Below are 19,163 nucleotides of genomic sequence, written 5' to 3'. Positions count from 1 at the left end.
CTTCCTTTTACTGCTTACGATGATCTATTGTGCCTAAAAAAACAAAATAATCTATAAAGGTTCTTTTAGCCCACCCATTACTTACCATTTGTTTAAGTACTGATTGATTTCTTGGTTAGTGTTCTTCTGAGCTGCTTGTATTTGGATTGTGGTACTTTTCGTTTTTTTTTTTGCTTTTGCATGCAAGACAACTGGAAACCATCGAAGTTTAAGCTCATTATTCCTTGTATTTCCAACAGCTGAATGGAAACAACTAGCAATAACCAAACTTTGTGGCAAGGGATCAATTTCTGAAACATACATTTCGGCTGCCGGTCGCTTTTATTGATGATGAACCTGTAAACACACTCCATTTGCTTAAGACTGTAGTCAAACATAATGTGTTTTGTCCGAATGAACTTTTACTGCTCTGTCACATTAACTTACAGGTAGATTCATCAAGTCGAAATCGGCTCGCAAAGGGCCAGATTCTGAGAATCTGGCCCTTTGCGGCGCTATTTTTGCATTTGGGATTCATCATCCCAAATGCAAAAATCGCAATTCTAGAAATCGCTAAATTGCGATTAATTGCATGTAAGGAATCTCAATTTGAGATTCCTTAAATGCAATTCATGAACCATTTAAAAATTGCGAATTCGCAATATGGGGCCGCTATTTACCGCGAAGTCTAACTACGTGGTAAATAGCAAAAACTTAGAAAAATACACTTTAGTGTATTTTTCTAAGTTGTATGTTACACACACACATGTCCTTTGGACATGTGTGTGCGGAACACCAGTGTACATTACCATTTCAGGGGTGCTACAGGGTGTCCTTTGTAATTGGAGTACTATATTATTCCTGATTGCATTCCTGTCATTGTTTTAACTTTGATGGAAACATAGATATATCTCCCTCTGTCGCATGTAGTTCCTATTGATAATTAGGTGGAGCGGCGGTACGATTGTAGCGTATAGTTATTTCTGGTAGAGGAATAAGATGTATATTTCATTCTCCATTGAATAGTTGGTTATCAGCATCTACAAGACTTCCAGTTTACTTAACCTTGGGAATCCAAGCCCCTCTCATCCCTAAAACACAGCACATATGTAAAAGAAAAGAGTACTGCAGAATAGAAAGGAGTCTATATTATGAGGTAAAACTAAAAGGGTGGACCTGCTATACCTGTTCTGCCTCATATAAACCTCTTAAGATTGTCTCCAGTGTGGGCAATGTACAGGAGAACGGTAGATTATGTGCTGTAACTCATGCAACTTCTTTCTTTTGCCATCTGTATTAGGATTTATTTCCGTATAAAAATACCAGTTCATCTACAAACCTTATCAAAAATTGAAAGTTTTGCACCCTTTTTCTCAGCCTTAAAACACACTGACTCCTCTTTTTAGAAATACATAAATTAAGACATTTTCTGGGGCTAACACAGGTATACAAAATTGTTCTGATTATTCACAAAGTTCTGTCTGTGAATGCTACAAGCATTGTTCATGGTCACCTTCCAACCCTCACCTAGAATAACAATATCTTCACCTCTAATCCCACACTTACTCTGCTTAAAATACACCATGCAGGTAGATTTTCAGAAGCTGTATTTATAATTTTAATGGTTCTTTTTAGACACCCTAGGTTACTCTCATTTTTCTCCTTCTTTCAGGCGTCACTCCATTATCTTCTGGTGTGTCACATCCATATCGGGTTGATTGGATACATTTTGTTTTCAGTATGTTCTTGTTCCTTGAAATAATGGCTTGCATCTCCGTTGTTTAATTGTACAGCACCCTGATACCTGAGGTTGTGTCCGTTTTATAAGAATTCAGAAATAAAAAAATTAATTTGTGGTAATGAGAAGTATTTCTGTGAATTGAAATGCTGCTATCCCAACAGCAAATAAAAAAAACTCCAAATGTGTCGAGGGTGTAGGTTAAAGGTGTTTCTCAAGTAAGAAAAACATTTCTGACATGGACAAAAAAAGTTTGAAAGTTCAGTTTATCTAATAAGAGGTATTTTCCTCGATGCAGTTGTATACTCTATACATTGATTCATGTGTAAATGCCTTTTCATTGTAAAAAATGGGAATTTCTTGGTGTACTCATGGAACCCCTGGAACATTCCCAAAACATGCAGTTACAAACCTTTGGGAGTAAATTTCCAATTTCCAGTTGATTGTGCGAAATGGGATCTGTTTCCTGGGTTACCATCTTGTGAGTAGCTCCTTGGACCCTGTTCACAAAGGGAAATGTAGATGGCGAGGTATCTACACATCAAATATTGGCCAACCGTAGGAAGAGATCTCTGCCTGGATGTTAGTAAATATAATTTTTGAGAACGCAAATTGGTTCTATTGGAGTACTACTTACTGTTGTCAAAAATGCTTCTGTGAATAGGCCCTTTTTTTAAATTTACCAAATCATTGGAAAAATGGATCACCATGCAATCTCGTTTATATCACTCTTTTGATTTTCCATTAACCTTTTTTTAAATTGCCAAATGTGTTCACTGTTGTCAGCAGCCGATCATCTAATATTTTAACGTGTTTCTTTCAGAATATTTGTTGATATCTGTAAAACATGTACAATGCCAGACAATGAATTACCTGTGATTAGTCTTACAAATCAAAAAGAGTTCCAACAGCTTTAGCAATCATAGATGAGTTTGATTCACTGGAGCATTGCCACAATAGGGAGGCGGGACATGACTAACACCGTGGCACCATTCACAGTGAGGTAGATGGAGACGGAGGCCTGTGCTGGACAATGATACAGATTTACAGAATCCATTCATGAAAAAGCTGAAGAGTTGTGAAATACTTGCATTAGGTGTGAAATGAAATGAAAAAGGAATTTCTAAAGCGCAAGTATACCCGAAGGTGTCAAGGCACAAAGTGTGACATTGCATAGCAATGCAAAATTATCATGTGAAATATAAAAGAGAGCAGAGAACCTTTACTTTGACCTTCCTCCAGGAAATGAGACGTTGCCAAATATTTCAGGATCTCAATGAGCCATCAAATAGGAAAAACTGGTCTGACTACATATATTAAGGCTGGAGAATGAAGGACCTCACAGCCACAGGTCACCAAGGGCAAGTTAGTCTTGTGTTTGAATTTTTCAGATGAAAGAATTATGGGAAAAGTGGTTTGTTACTGAAGGAACATGGTTTCATTCCCAGAACTTGGTTTCCACAAGACCAGTCTTGACTATGCGCATTAGTCTATATAAAATCTCAGAGCCCTTTAATTTCTGACTCTTTTTGGTTTCCGTCTACCTCTCTCCAATCATTGTTATTATATATTTGTATTCTTCCTAAGCAAATCCTTTACTCTGAGATTGATGAGGTCGACAAATATTTAATTCTTTATGTGCTATGGATTTGACCACCATACCCATAGCACTCCATACTGGTAGCCATGGATGTGGAGGTCATGTCCATGGACCCACTACCGGAGCAGCAGCTACGGTGTGCATATCGGGTGGCCCCATACCTGACACACTGCCTGGGTTGCAGCGGGAGACTCTCTGGCCCAGGGGGTGTAACTCAGGGACTCCTCAGGGCCCCCCACCCTCCTGGGGCCATCTTCTTTCTCAAACATTGGGGGTTGGGCGTTCGGCCACCCTCCAGGGCTGTTCTCAGCCCTGGGAACTGCCACCTCCCTGGGGCAGGCCCTACAAATAAGAAAGGATGGGAGGCAGTGCAGCCCTCCTCCTGGAGCCATGGATGGTCCTGGTGACCACCACACCACAGAATCAGCTCATGATATGTCTGGTGGTGCACACTCCGGTAGACAGCTGTTTGCTGTGGCTTGACGGGAGCTTCACTGCTCCTGTCAAGCCACAGCAAATGCTCAGCTTCTAGCAAGCAAGAGCATTAAAATGCTCTTGCTTGCAAGAAGCAGAGCAGAATTTCAGACATAGGGAGCTGCTTTTCCACTAGCTCACTATGTCTGAAAGCAATGCCGACTCCCACAGAGCCGGCAGGGAATGCAGGGACCTTCAGGCTCCCCCCACAGTCCCAGAGGAGAGTGAGTGCCCTAGGGGTACCCACAGAAAATAGGCAGGCCCTGGGGGACGGGATCCCCAAGGTAAGCATGGGCGAATTTAGCGAATCTCGCGTTCGCGAATTTTGCGGATTTGCGAACTCGCAATCCGCAAAATCCGCGAATTCTCGCGAATTTGCGGATTTTTTTTTTTTTGTGTTTGCGCGGGTTTCTGCCAGTTCGCGAGGGTTTTGTACAATGTCGCAAATTGCGAACTTACCTGTCGGGTCGCAAGTTTCGCGAACTTGTTGTTTCTACGTGTCCAGCCTGTTTGGGACACTCTTCTTCATCACTGCCACTCTCTGTCACCACTGCCACTCTCTGACTACTCATGCCACCCTCTGGCCCACCCCTGCCACCCTGTGTTTCATCACAGCACCCTCTGGTTGTCCAGTCAGTGTACATTATTGTGGCAACGCAAGCACACCTTCCCTGCCTCAAGTGACCTAAATTAATTTGGGGCTGATTAATGTGTCACAGAATATTTTTTTAGCTGGCACCTGCTTCCTTAGTGCTTCCTGATTAGTGATCTTTTGCACTTGCTAAGTGCTTTCATTGTTGCAAAATTAGTTACAACACCTGCCCTGCCCCAACTGACAATAATGAATTAGGGGCTGATTAATGGATTTGAACTTCCAGCCTGGCTCCTGCTTGTCTCCCTTAGCTGTAATTCAGGACCTTTGTGGCATATGTGTAACTATTCTGAGGTTCAGAGCAGGGTCACATAATAGTTGCAACTGGCAACTGAACTCTGGAGGGGCCCCTCAGGAAGCACTACAGGAAATGGCTACTAATGATGAGCCTGAACTTTTGAACCTGGTAAGTAGTTTCAGTTTTGCTAAGATCGTATTTCTGCAATTTTGCACTTATTCGCGGGGCGCGAAGTTGTACTGGGAAGCCGCAAACTCACGCGAACAGTGCGAACAGTGCGAGCAAAATCCGCTGCTCGCGGATTTGCGGATTTTGCGGGAGATTCGCGAATCTCGCGGATTGCGAATTTACCGAAAATCCGCAAAATCCGCGAGCGAAACGGATTTTCCGCCCATGCTTACCCCAAGGCCAAATGTGGCCTGGGAAGGGGGCTGCGCAGCCTCCTGCCCCATCTCTAAATGGCCAGGTCCGAGGGGATGGGGTCCTGGGGCCGAATCCACCCGGGGAGGGTAGCCACTCCAGCCCCCACTCCCCATTCCAAAAAGGCCTGGCCCCAATAGTTGGGGTGCCCGGGACGAAAATCGGCCCAGGGAATTAAGGGGTCATACGGCCCCCCTTCCCTAATAAATGAAAGTCATTCGAAAACAGAGCCTGTCCGGGCAAGTAGCTGGAAGCTCTGCCTCCTTTCACAACCGATCTGCAACTGCACCTCCTGGTGCACTACTAGTTGTCAGATGAAGTTCCCTTGACTCCTGAGGGTCCCTAGGGGCCAAAAAGCCCTCCTGTTTCCTCCAGTAAGTCCCAAAAAGCCACATTGCTGAGAGATCATTTGAGGCCATGCCCCCTTTCTGCACCTCGCTGCAAAAATGCCTCCTGGCACACTACTGGTTGGGGGATGAAGTCCCCTTGGATGCTAAGGGTCCTTGGGTCAATAAGCTTCCCTGTTACCTCAAGTAAGTCCCTCACAGCTGGATTGCTGAGAGGTCTGCGGAGGCCTCGCCCCTTTCTCCACCACTCTGCAAACCCACCTCCTGGCGCACTCTTGGTTGGGGGATGAAGTCCCCTTGGATGCTGAGGGTCCTTGGGGCCAAGAAGCCCTCCTGTTATCTCCAGTAAGGTCTACACAGCAGGATTTCTTAGAGCTGGTTGGAGGCCCTCCCACTTTCTCTACCAATCTGCACTAAGGAACTTAGATGTGCTATCTAGATGCACAAAAGAAAATTACCTGGTTCCAAACATAACAAAAACGAAAGTAGTCCCACTGAGGGGGAAAAATCTATATACAAAATACAATTGGACACTGAGAGGAAACACAATAGAAGTGGTAAAAGAATACATCTACCTGGGACAAACATTTACTCTATCATTAACAAACTCTCCTCACTTGCAGCATCTGAATCACAAAGCAGACACTCACACGGGGGCGCTTCTAAGACTATACTCTTCTTCTGGGCAAAGGCATCTTTCTTCCTTATTACAGGTCTACAGTTCAAAGATCACCCCAACCTTATCCTATGCTCTGGAATATATTCCAATTACCCAGTGGCACCAAATTCAAACTAAAGAAGGAAAATTCTCGGCAAATTGGCTAAGGTCCAACAAGCTGTTTCCACACAAGCACTACGTTTGGAATTTTCTTTAGTCAGCTTCTTTGCCGGAGCCATCACCAATATAGTAAGATGGGCTTACAATCTTCTACATGCTGTTCAAGCCACCTTAAGACGTTTATTAAAAACTGAAATATTTGAGCCTGAATCAACTAAATATATTTTTAACCGGAATCTGGCAACAGTTTTCAAACTAACAAAATGCATAACTGAACTCCTGAAATCATGGCCTCCTGCCCATCTGAAGATCTACCTGAAACATCTGACTCCGAGGATCAGCTTTGAATTGGACACTCTGTACAGTTCCAAATTGCACCATTATGTACTCTATGCTGAATCGATAGAATACAAACAAGCCCAACAATATATCCATTTTACCCTAAGGCATGGAATTCATCATTATATTATCTTACTTTGGCTTGGGTTACTTCCTTTATATTCAATCACCTTTAAATGGACAGGCAAAGAAAAAGTTACCAGTTGATGCAATCTTTGCAATAGTGGAGTGCAAGACCTGAAGCACGTTCTGTCGGTAAGCCCGAACTGGAAACTAGTTGTGGCAAGAAGGCGCTATTTAAAACCAATCCAACTTAGATACAATAGCGGAACTGCGCAGAGTTTGATTTTGCTTTTTAAATTTCCCCCAGATGAACTTGTGTGTCATAACCTGTTTAAATTTGTAAAAACTTTTAAAAATTTGTACTGAATTTTTTAAAACTATTTCGTAATTGTTCTCAGTAGAGAACTAAATCAAATAAATAAGAAAACTTGAAACTACCACTCTGCAAATGCAACTACTAGTTAAAAAAACATGGAAATTCATTAAAAAGAACAAAGGTTACAGGGACATTATAGTTAGGAAATAGGATTTAATAAACCTTTGAAATCCACTTGAAAGCCAAAGGTTAAAGGGGCATTATAGTTACGAAACAGAATTTAAAAAAAACCTTAGGAATTCAATGATAAAACCAAAGGTTACAGAGATGTTAAAGTTATGCTCAGATTTCCCTCGTAAACAACTAGTGAAATTCATCATATATAGTTATCTGAGCTAACTATAACTCACTACTCCACAATGCACTGCTATGACCTCACATATTACATCACTCATGACACGGTCAGTGACATCAGTGATGACATCTCAAATGACTTCACTGATATAATGAGCATCCACACCTGCCAACTACCAAACAACTGCAGGTAACTCTTGTCAAGAGCTGGTCATCTAGGCGACCCTGAAGCTCACTTCTTTGCATAAAGCTAAGGCTGTTTATCACTAGGGGCAGGAGTGGATGCCAGAATAAAAACTAGGAGCCTGGAACTGCTCTAGGGAATAATCCAGTAAGTAGAATATACTGGAGTCCAGAAAAAACCTTCACGTTGGTCCAAAGTGGAATCAGGATACACAAGACAAACACTAGAACTGAAGAGCAGGATGACAACAATTATGTCATCTTGCATTTCATAAAAAGTTTTGCTTTTCCAAATTGAGTACTTCAGTACTGTTTTATACCACATGTGACATCTACATAGTGTATACTATGAACTGAGTTGTCTGGAGTGTCAGATTGTTGGCGGATATGTACGATGGGGCTTAATATTTTATGCTTTATGTCATCCTGCATTTCATAAAAGTATTCACATTTTCTGAGTGGCGTGTTTCGGGACTGTTTCATGCTATGCTACCTCTGGATAGTGGATACTGTGAACTGAGGTTGTTGGTGCGTGTTCATGATGGGGATCTACAGCTTATGCTTTACATCCACCTGCTTTTCAAAAAAGCTTCTACATTTCCCAAAAAGGCATGTTTCTGGACTGTTTCATCCAACGTGTTACACATGCATTGTGATGGGGATCTAGATTTCATGCTTTACATCTGTCTTCTTTTCATAAAAGCTTTTACATTTTCTGAAAGGTGTGTTTCTAGGCTGTTTCATCCTACATGTTACACTTTACCCCTGCATCGTGGATACTTTGAACTGAGCTGCCTGCAGTCTTCAGTTTGTTGGTTAGTGTTCATGATGGTGCTCTACATTTCCTGCTTTGTGTCCTGCTGCATTATATAAAAAGCTTTTTTTTCTGAATAGCTTGTTATAGGACTTTTTCATGCTACATGTTGTGACCTGAGTTGTCTGAAGTGGTCTGGTTGTTGGTGGGTATTCATGATAGGTTAACTTTACATGGTTTTTGTCATCTGATATTGCATAAAAGATTCTGCTTTTTCCCAATAGCGGATTTCATTACTGTTTCATGCCACATTTGACACCCGCATAGTGGCAACAGAGATCTGATGTGCAGGCAGTGGTCAGGTTTTTGGCCAGCCTTCATCACGGGGCAGGAAATGTCATGTTTTATGTCATTGTGCATTCTCTGAAAACATCTGCTTTTTTTGGATGGTGTATGTCTGTACTGTCATATTCCATCCATTACCCATGTATTGTGGCTACTGTGAACTATGTGCCTCAGGTCCTCATGATAGGCCACAGTTTTAGACTATGGAATCGAGGGTGAAGGAAACACAGATTTCTCACACTGCCTGTCACTGTGTCATAAATGTTTTGAGGCTGTATGCGTATCCAATTTTTTGATCTTTCTGCAGAGCACATTGGGCGAAGGTTGCATATGTGTAGGCTTTCCTGTTTTCAGTTTCTATTTTTGGTCAATTCTGGTGGGGTTTTTTCAGTGTTCTCAAGTGATATCAATACCTTAAAAACAGTGATTATCAGTGGTTATACATTTTTGCGCCATTAAAACAACAGAAACAGTGTTTTCCGGTGTTTTCCGGTGTTTATGGAACGTTTTGCTTTTATTAATGCTTTCTACACTGATAATGCATGGTATATAGACAGTATATGTACAGTGTATATGAGGCCCAAATACATTTTTACAAATCAAAGTTATTGTAGTAAACCATACAATACTTCTTTAGTGAGTCTTTGGTCATGCACTCTCGCTCTTTCCTTCCCATGTAAACTTTTAACTGTGAAAAGGCCCTCTCAACATTGGCTCTTGAGACGGGCAACACCAAAACAGTCAGTACACAATTTCCTAACTCTGGCCACTTACATTGCTTCCATGCCAATACTGGTGCACCTGAAGGTTGTGATTCTCTGGAACAGGTTCTGCAACAGATGTGTTGATTTGGGCGCATATGCCCTCCGTGTTATTAAAGCGGTCAACAATGAAGCAGTACTTTATAAAATCCAGAGAAAACTCCCCTTTACGGAAGGGATCTAGAACTTGTGCAGAGTACCACAGTGAGGGTTCATGACTTCAAACGCCATGGTTGGTGAAGGGACATTTCTAGGCATCATTGTAAGCCATTTCTCATACATTGTAAAATAAAAATGTCCTGAACTGCTCCTCAACACTTCGTTGCTTACCAAGTGGCAAACACTCTAACATCGAACATGTTGCAGTGCTGAAGTCACTAAAAGTGTCACCCAGCCTACTCTCAAGGAGATGTTTAGCATATAACACCAATCATGCTGAACACTTAGTAGATAAGAGTGTTTTCAGACTCTAGATTTCTTCTGTCTTCTGCAGCAGTAATGAGTTACTGTAAAAATCTAAGAATGCAGTGTACTTTTTTCACATCACTATCAATATGCAACCGGAGATCCTCATATTTCTTGCCCTTGGCATCTTCACTTAGCAAAAATTCTGTAAACAGTTGCCACATGGATAATACAGCATTCACGGCCTCTAGGACTGAGAACCACAAGCTAAATGACTCAGTTGGGATGACTCTATCTTTGATTCTACACAAAGCACAAACTCAGAAATATCTGTGTTTTAGTTCCCCAGCAAAACAAAACTGTGCACCAGAATGGACCTAAAAGTCAATAGCATTCTTCATTAACTATGAAAATAGATGGTATGCTGAAAGCATCTTTAAAAGGACGTGGCAAGGATCTCTTACAGGAAAGCACTTCAACTCAGGTATTGATTTTGACATGTCAAGACAACTTTTTCATATACGTGGCTGAATCACTGCAAATACAAACAACATCACTCCAATCTTGTTGAACTTGGTAAGAACGTTTTACAGTAGCATTCCAAGTGACACTGCACTCCATGTTTTCCAAAAGTCTGGTGTCATGTTTTCACCACTATCCCAGATGCTTGGTGACAGCACTCTTTTCACATATACCTGTCACTATACCTTGCATTGATTGTTTAAAGCCTGGGTTGTTTGGCAATTCACCCACTATCAATACTAACTCGCTAGAAAAGGAAGCTGATGTATCAAGGGGTTTTTCCCATTCTCCATGAGTAAATGTGATGGTACATTTTGGGAAAGATTCTTATGAAACCAGCAATTTAAACTATCAAGGAAAGAATCAAACATAGCCAAAATATCAAATATGATTTTGATATTTCCTGATTCTCTACAGTTTATAAAATAATTAAACAAGACCTAAAACATGCTTCTAAACCCTGCATCTTTAGACCAAAGACCACAAAACTGAGAAAAGGAAGAAGAAACATATTTCTTGAGACATCCCTAAACAACAAAACCCAAGCAGAATAACGTTAGCCCAATCTTTCTTGCTACTTCCTTGTATATGAGAGTTACATTGCATTGGCCCCTTCAGGATGAAATAAAAATGACTCTTTCACTCTTTTTTCCCTTTCTTTGTATGGCATTTAGTTTGTGGTTGTCAGGTGTTTTTTCAGTGTTTATATGTTTACACTGGTGAGGGCTATTTCCCTTTCGTTGGGGTTTTATCAGTTATTATAGGTTTAAACCTAAAATATGATAGCCTACATATGTGCCACATTGTATTGCCATTTTCAGTGTGAAATACTTTCTGCAGTTTAGTTTGTTTGTCTAGAAAGTTGCTTATGTTACTGACATGCTACTGTCCATATTGTTGGTATGTTGATAAGTGCCAATGTTCATATACATATATATTTTGTTTCAGCTAAACAGATTGTGAACTTTGACGGATTAGCTTAGACTTTGGAGTTGTGTTGAGCCTAAAAACCCCTTTCAACACCTAAACCCCACCGATCCTATACCCCTTAAAAGACCTCAGCACACCCAAACTACACCCATCCCATAACCCTAAAAATCCCTCATCTCCCTTATAAATCAGCCATTCATGACCCGTAAGAACTCCTCATTGCTCTAAACTACTCATTGCTAAACCTTAAAAACTCAAAACTCTACCCATCCCTGAATCCTTAACACCCTGCCCACCCTGAACTCCACCCCATCCTGAACCCTAAAAAACTGCTGCCACCCCAGCCACTACCCATAATTGAACATTGAAAACCCTCCCCAGTCCTAAACTGAGCCCATTTGTGAAAAAAACCCTTACCCCCCTTACACTTTATGTATCCTTGAAACCTAAAAACACCTCACACACACCTAAACACCACTGATTTGTGAACCCTAAAAACCCCTCACCACTCCCACACTCCACCCATCTCTGAACTCTAAAACACCTTTCTGTGCCCAAACTCTAATCACTCCTGACCCCTAAAAAACCTTCATCACCCCAAATATTACCCCTCTATGAACCCAAAAAACCCACAGCAATCCTAAACACCACCAAAGTGTAATGTAATTTTGGATTTTTCCGTAAAATTATCTTTCCTTTAAAATGTTTTAATGAACTTTTGATTTTTTTGTATGTCTCTAAAATTGGCTTTCTTCTAAATTGGTTTTCCATGATTTGGTTTCCTCCAATGTGGTTTCTCAGTTTTTGTTTTCCATTAATTCATACACATCATAAACCACAACCTTTGAAAGGACTCTTATTGTCCCTCGTTTAATCAGTTCCTGTAGCAGGCACCATGTTCAATTAGAAGTGGGTCAGTGTTTTTTTATCAAGATAAGTGTGAGAAGACTAGGCAGTAGGAATTTTATGCATCCCTGTGGGTTTCAGATTTTATACCATAGAATTGCATGGACAATGCGTGATTGTAGACAAAGTTTGAGGTTTGCATGGCATTATGGGTATGAAAACATTGTGGGATCCACACAAGGCACCCCACCCTGGGTTTCCCCAGGGGTCTAGTTTACAAAATGTCTTGCTTTGATAGTTTTCTGTGAGTGTCGGCAGATCAAGGGTCCAAAATTCAGAGCTGCCCACATGAAAAAAAAATTGATCAGTTTTGAGTAGAAAATGTTGATCTGTCCATGTTGCATTCAAGACCCTCTACTATCGGGGGTGCTAAGCTGACCCTCACAATTGGGGTATAATTTTCATCGGGGAACGCTGGGTTGTAGGAAATTTCTTGTATAGGAAGATTCTGTATATTCCAGGTTTTCCCTCACAGAAATATGAGGGAAGTCTGTGTTTTAGCCAAGGTTTGAGCTTTGTAGGAACTTCTGGGTATTAAAGTCTTGTGAAATCCATGCAAGTAACACCATTCCTGGACTTTAACGGTTGGATAGTTTTCGGGAATATCTGGGTTTGATAGGTTTTTCTTGGTGCTGGATGAGCCAGGGCCCACTATCCAGAGCTACCCACATTGCAAACAAGCATTTGCAATGCAATAGGTCTCGCATTAATTAAGTTTGAGCTATTGGCATTGCTAAATATTGCAACACCAATTGCAACAAAAGTCTATAAATTGTAGGCCAAAAAAAGTGTATTTATTTTTGTAACAATGGTGGCATGCTGCACTTTAGATGAATACGTTTAAAAGTAAAGTGTGCCATACTGCGATTGCTACAATAGTTAATTGTGGATGCGTTAACAATTCATGTGTACACTGATGGCTGGTGGTGTGTTTGCCTGTAGAAATTGTGCACCGATGGCTAGTGGTGTGTGTGCCTGGTGAAAGTGTGCACTGCCAGCTGGTGGTGTGTGTGCCTGGTGGAAGCGTACACTGACGGCTGGTGGTGTATGTGCCTGGTGAAAGCGTGCACTGACGGTTGTTGGTGTGTGCCCGGTGGAAGCATGAACTGACGGTTGGTGGTGTTTGTGCCCGGTGAAGCGTGCACTGACTACTGATGGTGCCTGTGCCTGGTGAAAGTGTGGTTGTGTGTGTGTGGTTGTATGTGTGGTTGTGTGTGTGTGTGTTTTTTTTTGTGTGTGGTTGCGTGTGTGTGGTTGTGTGTGTGGTTGTGTGTTCTGCGCCTCTGCAAAAAAGAGATCCCTAGGTTTGCCGGGCTTTTACTGCTTGTATGTTAAGCGGAGACTAGTGAACGGGTTTCACACGAAACCTGTTCTCGATCATGCTTGGTAGAAGCTTATATCAAGGGCTTGATATATAGGAAACGGTAACAGATGATGTAGTTACTCGCCAGAATAGTAGTTCTACTATTTCAGATACCCTGAGGACAAAAATATTTATAAGTACAGTAAGGAGTACTCTGATATGCACTCTCATCTGCCCAAGAACATCTAACTTCCTATTAGTCGCAGCTCCTATTTGACACAGTCCTTTCTATTCTAGGATATTCTAAACGAATATTCCCTGAAGGTTCCCATTTTAGATAATAGAAGCCAATTCACAGAAGCATGTGATAGTATGTAAAAGAAAATTACTGGAGTCCTATTGTATGTGCTCCCAAATGCCTTTGTAGATAGGCCTCACTGTGTATCATGTATATACACATCCACCTCTCAGAGGCACGGGAGTGCTGTTAATTAGAATATTCAGAGAAAGCTGCTGCTTGCATTCACGTGTACATTTATTACATGTAAAAAAAGAAAACAAGGTATGCAGTCCTCAGACTACTAAAAACTAAAAAACTTTATCTGCTGTAATTAGGGTGGCATCTCACCAGAACTGGCCATTGAGATTTTGAGAGCCCTTCTAAGTGGATTGGGGAGTTTATGTTGTTGTGTTTTAAAATCCCTCTGATCTAGCTATCCCGGGTTTGATCTGAGCCACCGGGACAGCTTGCAGTAGAAGAGGCTCCTGAACTGTATTGAGGTGTTAACACGCAGCACACGCCAGACAACGGCCTACAAGCAGATCTTAATGAGCCCCTTTCACATTCGGGGATTCAGGCCAATTGGTTCTGAATTTACAAGCTCTAAACAAATGTCCGCTTCCTTTGATCTTGGGAGAGCGGGGTGACGCAGGGGGCAGAGCGAAGCAACGAATAGTGAAGTATGTGACTTTTACAACTTCCTCTGGGCAGGCAGCCTTCCAGTGAATTTACACAAATTAAGCATTGCATAGGTCGGATTTAAAAACAAGCATTTGCAATGCAATAGATCTCGCAATAGGAAAGTGTGAGCTATTGGTATTGTAAATGATAGATTTTCTTAATATGTGTTGGCTTTGAAAAGATACAAAAATTGATAGCATTGTTATTCACAAAGCCAATAGCCTACACTTTCCTAATGCGAGTCTTATTGGCTATGGCAATGCTTGTTGGTAGCAAGCAAGGACAGTGTTTTTGTGCTGCTGAGTGATGATGTGGTTGGGCTGAGTGATGTGGTGGTGTATTAGAGTGTTGTGGTGGTGTATTATAGTGATGTGGTGGTGTCCCAGAGTGATGTGGTGGTGTCCCAGAGTGATGTGGTAGTGTCCCTGTGTGATGTGGTGGTGTCCCCGAGTGATGTGGTGGTGTCCCTGAGTGATGTGGTGATGTCCCAGAGTGATGTGGTAGTGTCCCTGTGTGATGTGGTGGTGTCCCCGAGTGATGTGGTGGTGTCCCTGAGTGATGTGGTGGTGTTTCTAGTGATGTGGTGGTGCCCCTGAGTGGTGCCCCTGAGTGATATGGTAGTGCCCCTGAGTGATGTGTCCCTGAGTAAAGTGGTGGTGTTCCTGAGTGATGTGGTGGTGTTCCTGAGTAATGTGGTGGTGTCCCTGAGTGATGTGGTGGTGTCCCTGAGTGATGTGGTGGTGCCCCTGAGTGGTGCCCCTGAGTGATGTGGTGGTGCCCCTGAGTGATGTGGTGGTGTTCCTGAGTGCTGTGGTGGTGTTCCTGAGTGATGTGGTGGTGTCCCCAAGTGATGTGGTGGTGTCCCCAAGTGATGTGGTGGTGTCCTAGAGTGATGCAATAGGTTTTGCATTAATTAAGTTTGAGCTTTTGGCATTGCTAAATATTGCAACACCAATTGCAACAAAAGTCTATAAATTGTAGGCCCAAAAAATGTGTATTTATTTTTGTAGAAATGGTGGCATGCTGCGCTTTAGATGAATATGTTTAAAAGTAAAGTGCGCCATACTGCGATTGCTACAATAGTTAATTGTGGATGCTTTAACAATTGATGCGTGCACTGATGGCTTGTGGTGTGTGTACCTGTAGAAATTGTGCACTGTTGGCTGGTGGTGTGTGTGCCTGATGGAAGTGCGCACTGCTGGTTGGTGGTGTGTGTGCCTGGTGGAAGCGTGTACTGATGTCTGGTGGTGTTTGTGCCTGGTGGAAGCGTGCAATGATGGCTGGTGGTGTGTGTGCCTGGTGAAAGTGTGCACTGCCAGTTGGTGGTGTGTGTGCCTGGTGGAAGTATGCACTGATGTCTCGTGGTGTGTGTGTGCCTGTTGAAAGCGTGCACTGACGCTGGTGGTGTGTGTGTGCCTGTTAAAAGCGTGCACTGACGGCTGGTGGTGTGTGCCTGGTGAAAGCTTGCACTGATGGCTGGTGGTGTGTGTGTGCCTGGTGAAAGCGTGCACTGATGCCTGGTGGTGTGTGCCTGGTGAAAGCGTGCACTGACGCTGGTGGTTTGTATGTGCCTGTTGAAAGTGTGCACTGACGGCTGGTGGTGTGTGCCTGGTGAAAGCGTGCACTGATGGCTGGTGGTGTGTGTGTGCCTGGTGAAAGCGTGCACTGACATCTGGTGGTGTGTGCCTAGTGAAAGCGTGCACTGATGGCTGGTGGTGTGTGTGCCTGGTGGAAGCGTGCACTGACGGCTGGTGGTGTTTGTGCCCGGTGAAAGCGTGCACTGGCTGCTGGTGGTGTTTGTGCCCGGCGAAAGCATGCACTGTCAACTGATGGTGTCTGTGCCTGGTGAAAGTGTGCACTGACGGCTGATGGTGTGGGTGCCTGGTGAAAGCATGCACTGACTGCTGGTGGTGTGTGTGTGCCTGGTGAAAGTGTGCACTGACGGCTGGTGCTGTGTGCCTGTTGGAAGCGTGCACTGACGGCTGGTGGTGTTTGTGTCCGGTGAAAGTGTGCACTGACGGATGGTGGTGTTTGTGTCTGGTGAAAGCGTACACTGACGACTGAGGGTGTGTGTGCCTGTTGAAAGTGTGCACTGACAGCTGGTGGCGTGTGCCTAGTAAAAGCGTGCACTGATGGCTGGTGGTGTGTGTGTGCCTGGTGAAAGCGTGCACTGACATCTGGTGGTGTGTGCCTGGTGAAAGCGTGCACTAATGGCTGGTGGTGTGTGTGTGCCTGGTGGAAGCGTGCACTGACGGCTGGTGGTGTTTGTGCCCGGTGAAAGCGTGCACTGGCCGCTGGTGGTGTTTGTGCCCGGCGAAAGCATGCACTGTCAACTGATGGTGTCTGTGCCTGGTGAAAGTGTGCACTGACGGCTGATGGTGTGGGTGCCTGGTGAAAGCATGCACTGACTGCTGGTGGTGTGTGTGTGCCTGGTGAAAGTGTGCACTGACGGCTGGTGCTGTGTGCCTGTTGGAAGCGTGCACTGACGGCTGGTGGTGTTTGTGTCCGGTGAAAGTGTGCACTGACGGATGGTGGTGTTTGTGTCTGGTGAAAGCGTACACTGACGACTGAGGGTGTGTGTGCCTGGTGAAAGTGTGCACTGACGGCGGGTGGTGTTTGTGTCCGGTGAAAGCGTGCACTGAGGACAGATGGGGTGTGTGCCTGGTGAAAGTGTGCATTTACGGCTGGTGGTGTGTATGCTTGGTGGAAGCGTGCACTGACGTCTGGTAGTGTGTGTGCATGGAGATCTCTGCCCTTAATTGGTGAAGAAATGCAGGTTCATACTTTGACTTTCGGCAAGCTCGGCTTGTCGTTCCAGGTACAGTTAATTTTTGTGCCTAGCTTCCCTTTTTTCGTTATTCAAACTTAAAATTTCCTCTTTTACGTATGCACTTTGGATCTTTCTGATGATCGACAGAAAATATCCTAGAACCTGTTCTGCTTTACTTGAATTTCTTTTGGCACTGCCATATTGGTTGGCGTGAAACTTTATTAATGTGAACAGGCCCTTCTTGGGGCTTGATTTCTAATGCGTTTTTTTTGGCCAACTCCTAGAGACCCTAGTTCATCTGTTACAAATCTGGAAGTTCTTGATAAGGCCCCTCTTTCTCACTTAAATCACCCCATTATTTTACACATAATGTTTCGACGCCCTTCTCTAGACAGCTGTACAAGAAAGGATCAACATTCTGCATGAAGGCCACAGGTTGTAGAATTCCATGCGGAATTCTGCTCAGCGCACGGTGTAAAGACTTGGGTATTCATCAAGTAATTTATCCGATGTATTCTGGCACTGTATTTAATCATTCAACACCAAGAAGCCTGGTTGACCTAAATACACTTTAGAATACTAATAATAGGCATTGTTCGCATACGCTCTTTAATTACTATGGACCAGTAAGTGCAAGGTACAATATGGCTAATAATTCTACCATGCCTGTGACACATGTTTGTAGGTACACATCATTTTTTATTGTAGCGTAGCTCCACTTTAGGTGTACTTTTTTGGTCGTGTGCATTTTCTTCTAAGTGCTGTTAGTCCCTAAAAAAAACACTTCAGGCATGTTTAACTTATTCAAGCTAGCTGGGCACAGATTAACTTTCACTCATTGGAAAGGCTAAGTAAATCACTATGTTTTTTGTTCTAGTTTGGTAAATAGCAAGGGTGGGGTAAAACAGGTCTATAGTCGTCTTTTTATACCGGAAAAAATACTTGGCGTGAAGCTTCTACATGTCCAAAGCCACAGCACATACTCGTCTCAGAATTAACAGAGATCGAGCAATGCTACATATAAACTGGTGGGTTGTGGCGCTCAGCAGCAGCAGACAATTGTTGTCTGATAATAGCCCCAGCACATGTTTCCTTTCAAATTAAGCAGTAGAAAAACACTGCAATTAATACAGTTTATTTTTTTAGCGTATATGCTCTTTGTTCTGCTAATTAAAAAAAAATAGTGTTAAGGTGCTGCCTCATAAAAGCACCGGCCTTTTATTTCTTGCAAATTATGAACTAGGACAGCAGCTGCAGCCAAGTATTTGTAGGTACACATAAATTGAGTTGGTATCGTAGCTCCACTAAAGGCGATATTTTTTTATTTTGTGCATTTTTTTTACTAAGTACTACTATTCCCTCAAAGTAAGAAGCACACAAAAAACATTTTTATTTAAGAAACAAAACAACAAATGTAGAGTTACATGCATGTTTGTAGTAAAATACATATAAAATGTAAAATTGCTGCCTATTTACAACACCCGGGGTGAAAATTGCAAAAAACACAGTTGATGGACAGAATGTAGAACAATGTCATACATTCACCCCAGTACAAGGATCTGGGCCTAAATCCATCGTTTTTTTGCACTCCACACCACCCTGGGTTAGACACTGGCTATATGCAAATCAGCTCTGACCCTGTGCCTCATGGGAACAGTCCAGTCCGAACTACCAAGCCATGTCTTTCCCAGACCGGAATCAAGCATCCAAGGACCGGTTTCTGGCTATCAGCCTTCATCAGCCTGGATAGCTTGACTCCAGTGGTGTGGAGAGCCTGGGACTCACGTCTGAGTATACCCAGCACACTCGGGTGAAAATTGCAAAAAAAACACAGTTGATGGACAGAATGTAGTACAATGTCATACATTCACCCCAGTACAAGGATCTGGGCCTAAATCCATCGTTTTTTTGCACTCCACACCTCCCTGGGTTAGACACTGGCTATATGCAAATCAGCTATGACCCCGTGCCTCATGAGAACAGTCCAGTTCGAACTACCAAGCCATGTCTTTCCCAGACCGGAAT

The sequence above is a fragment of the Lissotriton vulgaris genome, chromosome 9, assembly GCF_964263255.1.
Source record: "Lissotriton vulgaris chromosome 9, aLisVul1.2, whole genome shotgun sequence".
In the NCBI taxonomy this organism is placed as follows: domain Eukaryota; kingdom Metazoa; phylum Chordata; class Amphibia; order Caudata; family Salamandridae; genus Lissotriton; species Lissotriton vulgaris.
The sequence above is the reverse complement of the archived record's forward strand: the minus strand, read 5'-3'. Positions refer to the sequence as shown.